Source organism: Pimephales promelas, chromosome 19, assembly GCF_988280905.1.
Source record: "Pimephales promelas chromosome 19, fPimPro1.hap1.1, whole genome shotgun sequence".
Taxonomy (NCBI): domain Eukaryota; kingdom Metazoa; phylum Chordata; class Actinopteri; order Cypriniformes; family Leuciscidae; genus Pimephales; species Pimephales promelas.
In genome coordinates this window covers 12,493,429-12,510,535 of record NC_142787.1, presented here as the reverse complement: position 1 = coordinate 12,510,535, position 17,107 = coordinate 12,493,429, and the positions used below count along the sequence as shown (strand labels likewise).

At 37.1% G+C, this 17,107-nt stretch overlaps 1 protein-coding gene across 2 annotated transcripts in view; it reads right to left on the bottom strand.

Annotated features, from left to right (window-relative positions):
* Positions 1–9,181, bottom strand: part of ctif (cap binding complex dependent translation initiation factor) — a 76,890-nt gene extending 67,709 nt beyond the window's left edge. For both annotated transcript variants that reach the window (XM_039661042.2, XM_039661043.2), the window contains exon 1: positions 9,016–9,181. The gene's annotated coding sequence lies outside the window, so the exon portion shown is untranslated. The remainder of the gene's footprint in view (positions 1–9,015) is intronic.
* Between the last annotated feature and the right edge of the window lie 7,926 nt (positions 9,182–17,107).

Below are 17,107 nucleotides of genomic sequence, written 5' to 3'. Positions count from 1 at the left end.
GAAGTGTTGGCATAACCGCGCGAGTCGAACATGAGTAGCTTATGTCGGCGATCCAAAGTGTGGCTTCACTTTTCTAAAAATAACGAAATCTCGGCAAAATTTAAAATTTGTGACAACAGGAGTATTTGTGACAGGAGTTTTTTCTTTCAGAAAGGTTTATTTCCTTCAGAAAGACCGTTGGTTAGCAAGGTTAGCTAAACTTTTTTGACCCTGCCTCTTAAAAGAATCGGAATCGAGAATCGTTAGGAACCGGAATCGAAACAAGGAATCGGAATCAGAATCGTTCAAATTCAAACGATACCCAACCCTAGTGCAGTGGCTGGTCACTAGTATCTAGTGATATGCAGCATTACAGTCGCTTAAGGTGTGAATGGGCCTTAAAAATAACATACCTAAAAAAAATTATTGGAATAACTAAATGTCATGTTGTTTTATAACGTCCGTCTACATACACATCACACATGAAGCACAAACAATGACAACAGCACAGCTACACTAACAGTAACAGAAAGAAACACAACAGTGCAAGATGTGTGTGTGTTCAGCTGTTCTTTGTGTGTCTAATTCCCACTAAAATAGTTCCTTCTTCCAGCACTGCAGTAAAATCTATCTGTCCAACTGTCTGACCGATGGTGTCTCTCACAGCCTCAACGTGATAACAAATGACCAAAAGAAGAAATCAAACAGTAACCTGAGAAATCATAAGAAAAGATATTTCACATTTGATTTCCAATTATTATTTAATTTGAATATTATGTTTTTATTTCATCCAACAGCAACTGTCACATCACATATACTGGCTTGATTTGATGCTTGAAACGTTAACACAAGACAGAGAGACAGGTGATGGTGATTAATTGACATGATGATGAACAAGGAAGGGTAACTATGGGCTGTGCCTGAAAGCGCCCCCTATACCCTTAAATAGGACGCTATTTGAGTGAACAGCCATTTGTACGGTGTACGAAACCATAGTGAATATTATCGAGTGAACTCATTCAAACCCACAATGCACTGCAATAATGAGTACACTGATGCACTGATGCACGCTAAATGGCTAGAGAACACCCATAATGCACTGTGATTGTCACACTAATGCTGTATCCGAAATCACTACTCACTATATAGTGGACTATATAGTGAGCTCGCCATTTTGTAGTGCTGTCCGAATGTATAGTGATATAGTCCAATCAATGTATCCCAGAATGCATTTTGAAAAGTATTGTACAACCGATGGTCACTAACCCAAGCCCTACATACCATCATGCATTGCGCTGATCGTAAAGTTATAATCATGTGTGGAGTAGCGCATTACAACAGAAACGGCCAGAAATGACTTTGAGTTTTGATATTTTGGAGAAATAAGCTCAATACAATGTAATGTATTTATTTTAAAAAATCTATTTAGCCCAGAGCCGGCTCGGCACCAGCTGACAGATGATGTAATCAACAGCGCCGAGACACGATCGAGTAGCATCCGAAAGTGGTGTTTCTATTATGCTGGTGAGCTCACTATATAGTGCTCTACTCCCTACCCATATAGGGGGTAGGGGTTTGAGTGGAGATTTCGGACACAGCATAAATGAATTCCAGAGTCTGTTAAGAAGATAATCCATCCATCCCTGGTCCAATGTGGCTCCAGCATAATATCATACAGGTATAAATTTGTTCACAATGGATTATTGAATTAAGGTTTATAAATGCTAGTTTCCATGGCAGAGTTATAAATAAATACATCTTTCATATAAATAAAGATAAATCTTTTCATTACTGCTGGAGCTGCCAGTTTTCTCAGTTTCAAATGATTATTAAACAAAGTATGCAAAAAGCCCACGCCGTTCCAGCTCACTCAGAGTCCAAATTCACTCACTCTTTTTCATTCATTCCCTCAAGGGGACTATATTAGTGGAGTAATGTAGGGAATAGTGAATGAGGGTTTGGAGAGATTTTGAACTCAGCCATGGAATCTCACAAGATTATAATGGAGACAAGGGAACCAGGAACTAAACCTCGTGAACTGAACACCGGCACATCAAGACAAAAGAACATCAAAATAAGAGTCCTTGAAAACAGAGACATGTGGAATCATGATAATAACAGTCTGAAATATTATTACTATTTAAAATAGCTGTCTTCTGTTAAACTGTAATTTATTCCTGTAATCAGAGCATCATTACTCCAGGCTTCAGTGTCACACGATCCTTCAGAAATCATTCTAATTTGATGATTTATTATTAATGTTGAAAAAGGTTGTGCTGCCTGCTTCATATTTTTGTGGAAACCATGATATATTTTTTAAGGATTATTTCTTGTTAAATTCCAATATTCTATTTATTTGAAGTAGAAATATTTTGCATTATAAATGTCATAGTCACAGTTTACAATTTATATCTGTCCTTGTTGAATAAAAGTATTCATTTCTTTCAAAAGAAAAGAAGAGAGAGAGAGGGTAGTGTGTGCGTGTGCATGTGTGTGTACGTGCTCTTTGTTGTCTGGTGCAGTAGAGTGTGTAAAATCCTCCACGTGTGTACGCTCACAACAGCTGTTTGAACAAAGAGCTCGCAGACACGCCCTTACACACTCACTCACGTACACACACACACACACAGCCATCATCATGATGGATCACTGACTGACCATTTACATTCCTAACATGTTCCATCAGTGCATGTCATTCCAGAGACACTCACGTTTGTTTTCATGATCATTCACCAAAAATGTCTCTGAAACGACTAATTAATGAAAACAGCCAATTTTTCACAATCTAATTAAAGCTCAATTAATAACAATAATATTAACTTTCACCTTAAGCATGTTGCATTATGGAGCATTATGCTGTTTCATGCTGTCTGTAATGTGCGAGAAGAATTCAATTATAACTGCGGGTCATAGACACAAACACACGCACAGTCAAGTGAGCAAACGTGTAGATGTGTCTACACACACTGACGGGAAGTTCAAAGTCTCCAGTACACTTTGCCCCGCTGCAGTGAAGAAATCAAACTGTAATAACTGAGCGAACACTCTTTCAGACTTCATCATAGTCCCGATATGACACACACACACATGCAAATGTGCTCAAGAGACAAGAGAAAGAGCATCACTTCACAAACTAGACTATATACAACTACTGTATTTAAACAGATAGCAGCCTTATTCACAGCATTTCAAGTGTCTGTCTGTCTGACTGTCTGTGATACGATTTGGCCAAATACCAAAAAATCGTGATACGATTTTGAAGGCCGATACCGATACAAATATTTTTGGGTTTTAAAATCCGATATTCCGATATATTGGCCGATATTTTTTTTATTTTTTTTATTAAATATTGTTGGATTTCACACACGTGTAAAAGAAAAGCTAACTTTTCTGCACAAAATGCGTTTGATACTTTTGTCTAAATGTTCACTCCTCGCAAGTATAACTTACATTTTACAATGCAGGGACTGCAACTAGAGATATGCTAGCTATAAATACAGTAATCATTACTTTATTTAGGCAGAAAAAGTTCATTGTTGTTTACAAGCTCATTAGCGGTCTTCCACTGATGATAGTGGCGTTAGCTAGCTTTGTAGCTAGTCTATGATGAGCCATAGTTTAGCAATAGATATCATCATACTGCAAATTATAAAACATACATTTTCAAAAAAAAATGGCCAAGGAGAGATGATTGAAGTGTGTTTCGTCCGTTTTAATTTTATTTTTTAAATATTAATTTATCGGCCATTATAACTGCCGATACCGATATTTTGGAAAATGCCCCGATATATCAGTCTGGCTCTAATATTTACAATACATCATTCCAAATTTGGGGTCAGTATGTTCAGCAAGAATGCATTAAATTGATCAAAAATGACAGTAAAGAAATGTATAACAAACAAATCCATTTCAAATAAAGGCTGTTATTTTGACATTTCTATTCATTAAAGAATCCTGAATAAAATGTGTCACAGTTTCCACAAAATTATGAAGCAGCACAACAACATATTTCCAACAAGTTTCTTGAGCATGATCCTTTCTGAAGGATCATGTGACACTGAAGACTGGAGTAATGATGCTGAAAATACAGCTTTAAGATATATTTACATAGAAAACAGTTAACATTTCACAATATTTGATCTAATAAAATAAATGCAGTCTCGGTGAGCAGAAGAGACTTCATTCGCACTGAATGTGGACAGACATGTGCACATTATTCCTGACATCATATTAGCATCTCTGCTACATGCTAACCCTCTCACTGTCACTGTGTTCAACCTCGTCCTCCTCTGGCCATGTGACGACTGACGCCGAGGTGCTGTTTGATAAATATCATCGCATTCCTGACCTTCACTGTGATGATATCAGGATCTACTGAAACCAAACAACAATCAAGTCAATGCAATCTAATTCTGTTTGAAAACCAATTTAACTTTCACAAACACTTGAGGAATGTGTGTGAAGCGTGCGAGTTTGTCTAGACCCGAGTTGATATTTAACAGAAAGACAAAGCATTCGGCATTTGTAACCAAAATATTATTTTGAACAAGAAAATATGATCATCACAATGAACAGAGACAGACAATATTGTAAACGTTATACTTGATCTGTGAAACTACTGTTTACTAACTAGTTGTTCGAAATTATTCAACCCTCATTGCAAATCATTAGTTTATTGGCAAATTTTAAGACCGAGTTTTTTTTTTGCTATGAACAAATCAAACAAAAGTTATTAAAAAAAGCTCAACACATAGGTTAGTTTCTCCAAATTCACATTGAAAATGCAACTTTTAATGGTTATTCACCCCCCTGAACAGCCTCAACAGCACAAATCTGCACCACTAATTGTCACCAAACAAAACAGCAAAAAGACAGGTTCACTTCTTAAAGTTGTCTCTACACACACATTAAGGTTGGCTATGAGGAATTATTTTAACATCACACACTTCAGCTTTAAACAGTTCACTTTCATCTAAAGATTGAACCCAAACTCATCAACTAACAGCTGATCAGCATTTCATAACAGAGGCTTTAAACTGCTCGTCTTGCAGGTTTGGGGTCGTTCGAAGTCTGAGTGTGTGTGTGTGTGTGTGTGTGTGTGTGTGTGTGTGTGTGTGTGTGTGTTCTAGATCTCCTGACATCACAAAGGCTAGAGGTGTGATTGACAGCCATGATGATGTCAGCTGGATGTCAAGACGAAACCTTTCAGTCACATCAACATCAGCACCAGGATGTCAGCAGGCCCTGTGTGTGTGTGTGTGTGTGTGTGTGTGTGTGTGTGTGTGTGTGTGTGTGTGTGATTGGCTGCTACTGTTCTCACCCAATCCAGTCAGTAGGCCCTCTGTGTGTGTATGTGTGTGTATGTGTGTGTGTGTCTGCCTTTCTGTGTGTGTGTGTGTGATTGGCTGCTACTGTTCTCATCCAATCCAGTCAGCTGGCCCTGTGTGTGTGTGTGTGTGTGTGTGTGTGTGTGTGTCTCTCTCTGTGTGTAAGTTGTTGCTACTGTTCTCATCCAATTATTATCACAAAACACATACAGATCGACTATGTCTGATCAATGGCCTGATTTATTGATCAAAAGCTGTACACACAGACGCTGTTTAAAGTCTGCACATCTGGCTTACAGTACATAACCAGGTTTTCGGTGGTGGGAATAATTCATTAATCAGAATAAAACCAAAATATCAAATCACAAAAACTGCAATTTAAATAAATCAAATATATGCACCGTGTGATTCCGAGTGAAGCGGATCCAGTGTTTCAGTGTCTCGGTTCGTAGTAAACGCTGCTCCACATGAACATCTGTTCTGCGCTTGAGTCCCTCATAACGTGCATTTGGGAATGTGACACTCACCAAACATCTTCCCATACATGTAATAAGAAGTGATTATGAACGGGGTGTTTGTCAACCAGAGGTGGAAAGTAACTAATAACAAATATATTGGTTATAACACTTTTTATGTATATTAAAATTGTGGTACTTTTAGTTTTAGGTTTCGGAAAGGTAAGAACAGAGGCTTAGGAAGCCCCGGGAAAGGGATTTATTGGTTGAAATAATAGTGGTGTACAACTGAAGCTCACCAGAGAAACAATAGATCCATTGTTCTGTTCTAAAACAAAACCTCAGCTAGAACAAAACCAAACTTTCACTCAAAATACAACAAATAATCCCTGTACACTCTTTTCGCCTTTAAAGTTCAAAACAACCCAAACAGAAATCAACACACCAGCTTAATATTTTACACCCACAACCAATGATTTATTCACACTCAACAGATTGGATTTAATCTCTGCTCTTATCTACAAATCAGTGTTTTCAAGGCTTTATTGAATGCAGATCTTCATAAATTGGCCAATACCAGTTGAATAATTGGCCTAATCATTCCATCATAGTCCCAAACTAACTATTAAACTTCTGTTGAACTCAACTCATCATTTCTGCTCCAAACAAAAGCTTTTAAAACAGATAATGCCAAGCTCTCTGTACTGTATAACCACAACAATGCATTCATTTCTGCTCTCAAGGTTACGGTGGTCAGCAGCACATGATTGTGTTACACGTTTCCAGGCAAGAGCTTTAAAACCACATTACCAATGAAGCATAAACAATAAAATATACAGCAAGACATTTAGTTTGTCATTTAACAATTATCAATCAAGTTAATTAGCGAAATATTTCCATTATAGCAGGACATACAGATTCAGAATAACACCCTTTCAATCAATAATATATCCGATTTAAAATGGACTTGAAATAAAACAAGCACAATAATATGAGAACATGCAAGACATGAAACAACAGGCCCACAAAACTCAATTTACAGACAACAGCACACATGCAGCACTCGAATACTGATCCCACACACACCAATGTCTCTACCAGTACCTCTCTCATACACTCATGATGTGATCTGAATCCCCAATTGAATGTGAAGAGATCCGGCAGTTCTGATTGGCTGAAAAAGCAGGAAGTGAGCACATTCCAACAGCAAACGACCAATGAAAAGCACAGACAGTGTCAGACTGAACCAATCAGAATCGTAGTTCATGATGAGCGCAGCAGGGATTGGACAATCAATAATGGGGGGCTGAAAACAGCCCTATCAGCACTGTTCTGTGACACAAACAGAGGCCTTTTTGTCAAGGAATAGGTTTATACAACAAAGTGAAATGTTGTCTGTTCTGATGTTATGTGTACTATACATAATCCCCCATCACGACTTATCTGTCAACTATCTTACTATCTTTTTAGAGTCAAACAATAGCAAACCTAAATATTGATGAACTTAAAATGTCTCTCAATATCTGAGTAATCTTTAATGTAAATAAAGGTTTAGAGCCAAATGCTCAGAAAGTACAATGTTAACAATCCAGAGAAATAAATGACATTTCAGAGCACGATGAGGCAGAGATACAGCCATATTAATTTATCTGAATATTCTTCTTATAAAAAGTCACAACAATTACCATGTTTCAGCAAAAATAACATGCATTTCTTCCAAAAAAATTACAGCTCATTTTATTTTCTTCATCTCACAGATACATTGCTTTTGTGGATCATTCAAGATCCCTTATCAGATCTGACAGTCCATCATCATCATCTGAAAACACACACACACAACAGTGATCACACTGAATCCAAGTTTGTAGCTTCTCTATACAGTCAAACGGCACTTTAATACTTTAACTTAATGACTCGTTTAACAGTTTTAATGAAGAGCATTAGAATATGATGCTCTCAGACTGACATGTGCCTGTATAGACATGTCTTTCTCTCTCTCTCTCTCTCTCGCACTCTACACACACACATACCTCCATATATTGAGAAATTCAGAGTGATTTGGAAGACTGGACATAACCTTTCAAGTGTTTCCCTCTATATTTAAAACTGACAGCATTTCACGCTTAGGGAAATATATATATATATATATATATATATATATATATATATATATATCCCTATGATTATAAAGCATATTGAGAACAATAATCATGACTAGACTCCATATGCTGAATCAGACAGAATCCAGGATCTGATAAATCATAGCCAGCTAAGCTAAATTAGCATTATGATGTTCAGATCAACGCCCAACAGCAGCATTATTACGCACACAGGTAAAGTAACTTTTTGTAGTTATTTTATCAGTATGAATTATTCTTTATATAACATTCATTTATTTATTTAGTAATAGTGAGAAATTATTTTGTAATTATTTTGTAAAAGTGAGAAACTCATATTTTAATCAAGCTTAGGCATTCCAAAACAAAAAATAAATCTGCAACCATTTCACAGATACAACAGATCACAAAACAACTTAGCAAAACTGCAAAGGCAAATAATAAACAAATATTTCAAATGCATATTAAGGGGTTGATTTGTTGCAGTACTGAAGCAGTTGGAGAAGCTAGGTTTATATCGTGTGCATGCAGGCCAGCTGTGTGTCACTGAGGATGACGAGGGAAGATCAGGCTTCTTTAACTGCATACACTGCGTGTGTTTGTGGCCTTGCCCGCGTCTGATGTAACCACCGGGGATCGATAGGATATGACACCGGTAATACTGTCCTGAACCGGCCAGCAGGAACACAACATCTCATGATCATGCTGATATTTATATAGACCAACACATCACATTAATCACTCAACACGAACACATCTGACAGTCTATTCTCCCAGGAACATAGAATTTGCGCCTTTATGGATTGAAATCAGTGCCCTATTATGACGTGAGGCTTGCTAAAGAGCCGCAATAAAAACAAAAACACACACGTTGAACAAAAGAATCAGATTCGTCAACAGGTTCAACCCGACATGCCCGTGATCAAGCACCGCTGCCGCCAGATCTCAAACACATGCAGTTTATCAACAAGAAGATGCAAAGTTGAGGATCACAAAGAGTGTGAAGTGTTACAGTGCATCAGAGACGTTCCATCCGGTCGCGCGCTGTTACTACACTCTGCGCCACAGTAAACACAGTAAGACACGCCAAACCGGCGAGACCTTCACATCTGCGCACAAACACACGCAAACACTCACCCGAGGTCTGCGGTCGGGGTCCTCCGCGGTTAAACCCGCCCGGTCATGGGTGCTTCCCGTGGACAGAGAGGTGTCCTGGAAGGAGAGATTAGCCTGCGTCCCTCTCTCTCCCACACACTCACACATCCACACACACACACACTCTCGCAGGGATGAGAATGCAGGAATGTGACGTTTAGTCCGGTTTGCTGACAGGACACGCGCACGTGGCAACAGGGGATTGTGGGAATTTGAGTTTCAAGGAGAATAGCTATCATGGATGAATGGTCAATAGTATATCGTTGAATGGTTGAGATATTCTATTCTGTTGTATCTTATCTCCTTATTAAAGTTTTTATTTTAATGTTTTTTATGTGTGTTGAAGCTTTTAAAATATTGTCAACAAATAATATGTAGGCCTGTTTATCTATAAATGACCTGTTATGCTGATATGGCTATACCTAATATAAAAAGAGAACAGTTTGTTATTGCCCTGTTAATTATTAAAAATATATATGCATTGCCGTTTTATGATCAAACAGGCAGGCTAACTAAATAACAATATTGCAAAAGTACCATGGCTCTTTTTTGGTGTCACTGTATTCATTCTCTTACTAAAAAGTAATATATTGTTTTGATATATACTGTAAATCATGAGAGTACTGTAGAATTAAATCATGAGGGGCTTATATTAAATCATGAGAGTACTATATTAAATCATGAGAACTATAGTATTAAATCATGAGAGTACTATAGGCCTAGTATTAAATCATGAGAGTACTATAGTATTAAATCATGACAGTACTTTAGTGTTAAATCATAAGAGTACTATAGGCCTAGTATTAAATCATGAGAGTACTATAGTATTAAATCATGAGAGTATATAGTATTAAATCATGAGAGTATATAGTATTAAATCATGAGAGTACTATTTTAAGTCATGAGAGTACTGTAGTATATAGTATTAAATCATGAGAGTACTATTTTAAGTCATGAGAGTACTGTAGTATATAGTATTAAATCATGAGAACTATATTATTAAATGAAGAGAGTATAATATTAAATCATGAGAGAGTACTATATTAAATCATGATAACTATAGTATTAAATCATGAGCATATATAGTATTAAATCATGAGAGTATTATAGTTTTAAATCATGAGAACTATAGTATTAAATCATGAGAGTATTATAGTTTTAAATCATGAGAACTATAGTATTAAATCATGAGAGTACTACTGTATATAAAATCATGAGAGTATATAGTATTAAATCATGAGAGTATATAATTAAATCGTGAGAACTATAGTATTAAACAATGAAAGTATATAGCATTAAATCATGAGAACTATAAATCATGAGAGTATATAGTATTAAATCATGAGAACTATAGTATTAAATAATGAAAGTATATAGTATTAAATCATGAGAATAATATAGTATTAAATCATGAGTACTATATAGTAATAAACCATGAGAGTACTGTAGTATTAAATCATGAGAGTACTATAGTATTAAATCATGAGAACTATAAATCATGAGAGTCCTATTGTATTTTCACTTGTTTTGTAAGTAATTTGTCAGTCTCCAGTGTATTCGACCTGAGACCATGACTAAACCATTGTAACACAAAACTAAGGTATTTGTCATACATAAAGGGCATTCAATGGTTTTAAATATATAAAAGCTCATCAATTCAGACAATCATCAATCTTTTTCTTTGTTTTCTGATGCCCCCTAGTGGTCATACGTCTCTTCTGTCGTCCTCAGCTCTCTCACTGTCGCCCTCCTGTGCACAATCAGGAAAACACACATGGTTTTGCAGCCCTTGGTAAAATGGCATTTGAGCTATGTGTCTAGAAAATATACTTCTTTAATTTGAAGAGAAGAAATAAATTCACATGGCACAAATCATATATGAAAATGTTATTTACTGTGCTGTCGTTGATTTTGTTAGTGCAGTCGCTTGAAGAGTGTGTGACAAGTGAGTAGGCTACTTTGTTTTAGTGTCATTTTTACCATCGATGGTGCTGTTGTTGGGTGCCATTTTATGGACTATTATATATTCTGAGAAGATTTTAAAAAGACAACTGCAAAGTCACCTCCCTCTACATGCCAAAAACACATGTCCACACGCACACACACAATTATCACTTTGTTTGTGAAGGTCATCGCATGTGATGTCCTTCTTCGACACCTTTCAGTCGCTTTGCCATTTTGGCGAGAACTGTTTTCATCAATAACAGCACTGCCAAGCTCAAGTCTTACACACACACACACACACACACACACACACACAGTGACACTCAGAAGTCTCCTGAAGTTCCTCACTCTCCAGATGGCAATAACACTTTAGCTGTCGCTGTCAGAGACTAATTAATCTTCCTGGTGTGATCCATCTTCCTGCAGACTGCAGACTCTTCCTCCATCCCCTCTATCACTCCATCTCTCGCCCGCCCTGGACAGCCTGTCACCAACGCAACCCTCGACACACACCGTCCCCCGATCTGTGAAAGCACCTCAAAATCTACGATTCCTCCTGAGAGACTCCATTATGCCAAATACTAGACAGTTTTCCTAGTTTAAGTTTGTTGCTCTGGTTGTTATTCAGCATGACCTGTTTTCCTCTATGGGAGCTGCTTGATAACACTTAATATGCAACCATAGTTTCTAATTATAAAGGAGAAAAAGAGATGCCATAGTTGTGTATTATGATTTTACAGCAGTAACAATAACTGTCCCTCCCAAAAAAAGTACTGTAACGACGATGTAGTATCAGATGGTAATACCATGGTATTTTTGTTGAACACTATAGGCAATAACACAACATAAAAAATACCAGAAAGATTCATAGTACTATCATGTTATTCTGCACATGTTGTGGTAGTTCTTGGAAATCCGCTGATTTTGCCAATAAGACGTGCTTCTGGATCAACATATTTTGTTGAACATCTTGTTTGAAAATTCAAAACCTAATAAACTATAACCTATCCATAAAATCAGAGGGAATAGCACTGATGTAAAAGGGCCAAACCCTGGTTATCTGGTCAAATCAGATTCTGCATTGTACTGTAGCGTATAAAACCATTGTACATGCATTTCAATATGGCATATTTCAAGTACTATAGTATTTTTTGTTTTATTTAATAAGGATGGTAGCATGGAAAATACAAAAAAAGGTTTTGTGCGATGTAAAAAATGATTTTTTTTTTGCACATTTAATGTAAAAATTGCAGCGCCACTGAAAACCAAAGTGACACATTTCAGAAAAAAAAAATAAAAAGACAAAATAAAAATAAATAAAAAATAAATAAAATTGTGAAATATTATTACAAATTATTTATTTTTAAACTGTTTATATTCACATCTTTTCCCTCTTACCACAACAAGAAAAAAGAGATAAATAAATAAAATAAAATAATAGCAAATAAATAATAATTACAGGTCTACTACATCGACATTATCAATTTCTTCATGTATACACAGGTATCACACATAAATGTCGAATGGGAATCCAAAAAAAGTACATTTCTTGGTTTCAATCCATATTAATACATGTTATTGTTTGCCATTCATGTCCAAAATACTCTTTAAGGGGAGACCAATCATTTACAAAAATATCCAGAGTTCCTTCCAGAACGTTATGCCGTCTTTCGTATGGTAAGAGTGACAAGAGTTTTTCACGCCAAATATTTAAAGTAGAAGAGTATTTTTTAATCCAGACATGAAGACGAGCAGCATACAACATTATGGATATTATTTTTGTTTCCTTATACCAAGAATGCCCAATCTAGGATCCAATGGCACGATTTTTCAATTTCCTGGACAACCGAAGCCCAGAATGATGCAATTAGAGGACAGTCCATATTAAGTGGAAATAAGTACCTATGTTACAATTTAAAATAGCTGTTTTCTATGTGAATATATTGTAAAATGTCATTTATTCCAGAGATCAAAGCTGTATTTACAGCATCATTACTCCAGTCTTCAGTGTCACATGATCCTTCAGAATTCACTGATGATAAGCTGAGATCTCATGTGGCTCCGAGTCGGGCTGTTTTATATTTGCCATCTGAAGGCTGCGTTTTTGTTTCGGTGATTCAACACACTTTATTGTAATAGTCTGTCATTAGATGGGTGAGTCAGGCGGGCGTCGTGCCAGGCTGTGTGTGGGTGGTGGGCTCAAACGGCACAATTTGTTGACTGTTTATTTGTTATGAACCTTTGCATGTGTCCTCGTTCAGCTGACGACACACAAACACACACATTCCCACACGATGTGACCAAATGTGTGATGTGGGTCAGTCCTAATTTGTCTTTAGATAAAATATTAAACAGTTTTTTTTTTTAAAGATAAAAATCCTATTAGTTTGTATTAACACAATGAGTGAAGGTGTGATATCACTGAATAATTTCACTACTTGGTTGGAGTGGATTTTGTTATATATTTTCTACAATCAAAATATTTGAAACAAAACATATTTCTTAGGAATATTGTTTTAATTGGCGTTTCAATTTTCACAGTGTTCCTAATATAGCTTTCATTATGTTAGTTTTTAGTAAAATCTCTTTAACAAACAAAAGCCATGCAATGGATTTGATAGATTCTGTGATGTTTTGTGGAATTACTATCCATCATGTTTGGTTAAATGACTGAAATCAGGTTGATAATGTTAAATCAATCTTCTTAAGTGCTATACAATAACAAGAAACTGAAAGATATCTTACCAAAAGAAAGAAAAGAGGATTAACAATTTAACATTTAAAATCAAAGTTGTCATCCTCATGTAACTTTTTCTCTCCCTTTATAATCTGTTGTTATAGTCTTTAACCAAATTATAATCAATAAACTTGAAGTCTGCTATGCTCTATTACATAAAATCTTAAATTATAACAGAATGGGTTTTAAAAGTCACAGAGTTCAAAAGGATCCACATAATGGAAATGACCCGTCCATAAATCTACATTTCCGCGTATCACCCAAAACGGCCCCACTTTCCAGACACAACACTAATGTGTGTTGATGTAAAGAGTGTTTTTGTCTGTGAAGACTGCGGATCTGTCCAGAGCGAGCGAGCAGAGCCAGTGAAGGGTACTGAAGGCAGTAATTAGCGAGGGAGAGCCGGCGTGATGATATTTCTGTGAGGCTGTGGCCTGCGTTTAAAAATTGAAACGTGGAATTATGCAGGACGGCCACCTCCCTTCCTCCTGGTCCACGGCCCCATCCCAAACATAAACAACATCAGGCCCTGAGTTCAGCCTCCGCACCTGCTCACTCGCAAATCAGCTCTTTACAGGACCACCTGCTTTATAAGGTTACACTTAAAATAGGGCACTCGTCCTGCAGCGTTTGTGCTCAACACATAAATGTTTCTTCAGATCACATGTCTTGATGAGGACAGATGTGCTGTTACTTAGTCATCAGACTCAAAACAGGTGAAATGCTTTCAGATACAGCATAGCAGTAGCACCATGCTAAAACACTTAATACTTTAGAAGCCACATAGCAACAGACTAGCAAACAATCTGAACACCATAGCAACTGCACAGCAAAGCCCTGGAAGCCATCAAGAGCACCCTAGTAACTCCCTTGAAACCACATAGAAATGTGATGAAAACACTCAGAACACCATAACAACTGCATAGCAACACCATGGGAACCACCCAAAATATCCTAGTAACTCCCTAAAAACCACATACCAATGTAAAAAAAAAACACTCTGAACACCTTAGTAACTACATAGCAAAGCCTTGGAAACCTCCTTAATAACTCCCTAAAAACCACATAGCAATGTGATAAAAACTCCCAGAACACCTTAGCAACTGCATAGCAATGCCTTAGAAACCTCCTTAGTAACTCCCTAAAAACAACATAGCAATGTGATAAAAACATTTAAAACACCTTAGCAGCTGTATCGCAATGTCTTAGAAACCTCCCTAGAAACCCCTTAGCAATGTTCTAAAAACATTCTGGACACCGTAGCAACTACATAGCAATGCCTTTAGAAACCTCCTTAGTAACTCCCTCGAAACCACAACTCCCAGAACACCTTAGCAACTGCATGGCAATGCCTTGGAAACACCCTTAGTAACTCCCTAAAAACCACATAGCAATGTGATAAACACGTTTAAAACACCATAGCAGCTGTATCGCAATCATGCCTTAGAAACCTCCCTAGAAACCCCTTAGCAATGTTCTAAAAACATTCTGGACACCGTAGCAACTACATAGCAATGCCTTAGAAACCTCCTTAGTAACTCCCTAGAAACCACATAGCAATGTGATAAAACCCTCAGAACACCTTAGCAACTGATAGACCATTTCACAAGATGTAAACAACACTGGTCCAGAAGCACTTCCTGTTTCAGTTTGTAACTGTTTTCTTTATTTCACATGTAAAGAAAACATCTTAAAGATGTTTGTTTAACTTTTTTTTAAATGTTCTGTTGGTTGTATTTTATCCCAGCTTTTATGTAGTGTTAAAAAACTGAAACAGGAAGTGCTTCTGGACCAGTGTTGTTTACATCTTGTGAAATGGTCGATATAGCAATGCCTTAGAAACCTCCTTAGTAACTCCCTAGAAACAACATACTGTAGCAATGTGATAAAAAACCCTCAGAATACCTTAGCAACTGCATAGCAACACTGTAAAAGTCATCCAGAACACACTAGTAACTCCCTCAAAACAAAGCAATATGATAAAAACATTTAAAACACCTTAGCAGCTGTATCGCAATGCCTTAGGCCCGTCCACACTACTGCGTTTTCGTTTAAAAACGGAGAATTACAACGAATACGATCTCCGTCCACACCAGCGTTTTATCTGCATATTAGAAATGATCTCCGTCCACATTAAAACAACGAATCACGTGACCATTCACCAACACTGGGCATGCGCGAGCCGGCGTAAACAGTGGTTGACGAATCAGGGAAGGATACGTCATGACTGATAACACCCAATCATAGAGCCAAGCGACAGCCTCTGCGTCAGCGTTTCTGTAGTCCTCCGTGTTGTCTCGTCTACACTAAAACACCCTCTGGAGATTCAAAACGCCAAACGGAGCTGTAGCGTTTCTAACCTTCTCTGTTTTAGGTCTTCGTTTTTCCCGTTTTAGTCTGGACGGGAGGTGCAAACGTAGCAAAAGGTCTCAGTTTTTAAACGAAAACGGAGTAGTGTGGACGGGGCTTTAGAAACCTCCCTAGTAACTCCCTAGAAACCCCTTACCAATGTTCTAAAAACAACACCTTAGCAACATAGTAATGGCTTAGAAACCTACTTAGTTACTCCCTAGAAACCACATAGCAATGTGATTAAAAACCCTCAGAATACCTTAGCAACTGCATAGATACACCGTACAAGTCATCCAGAACACCCTAGTAACTCCCTAGAAACAAAGCAATGTGATAAAACAGTTAAAACACCAGGCATTGCGAACCACAGCATCGCAATGCCTTAGAAACCAATGCAGTGCATAATAAATAATGCAATGCAGTATCGCAATGCCTTAGAAACCTCCCCAGTAACTCCCTAGAAACCACTTAGCAATGATCTAAAAACATTCTGGACACCTTAGCAACTACATAGCAATGGCTTAGAAACCTCCTTAGTAACTCCTTAGAAAACCACATAGCAATGTGATAAAAAAAAAACCTCAGAACACCTTAGCAACTGCATAGCAACACCATAGAAGTCATCCAGAACACCCTAGTAACTCCCTAGAAACAACATAGCAATGTGATAAAAACAACCTTGGCAACTGCATAGCAATGCCCTAGAAACCTCCCTGGTAACTCCCTAGAAACAACTTAGCAATGATTTAAAACACTTAACACCTCAGCAACAACATACAGCAATGCCTTGGAAACATCCTTAGTATTTCCCTAAAAAACAAATAGCAATGTTAAAAAAAAAAAAAAAAAAAAAAAAAACTCACAACGCCATAGCAACTTCCTAGCAACACCCTGGAAACCTCACACAATATGTTGCAACAGAGCTACAGACAGAGTGATGACTGACAGACAGGTCGTGTTAAGCTTAAATGGCTGAACATTTAAACATAATTGAAGATTACCAGGTGTTACAAACACACAACTACTCACTCAGTGTGTGTT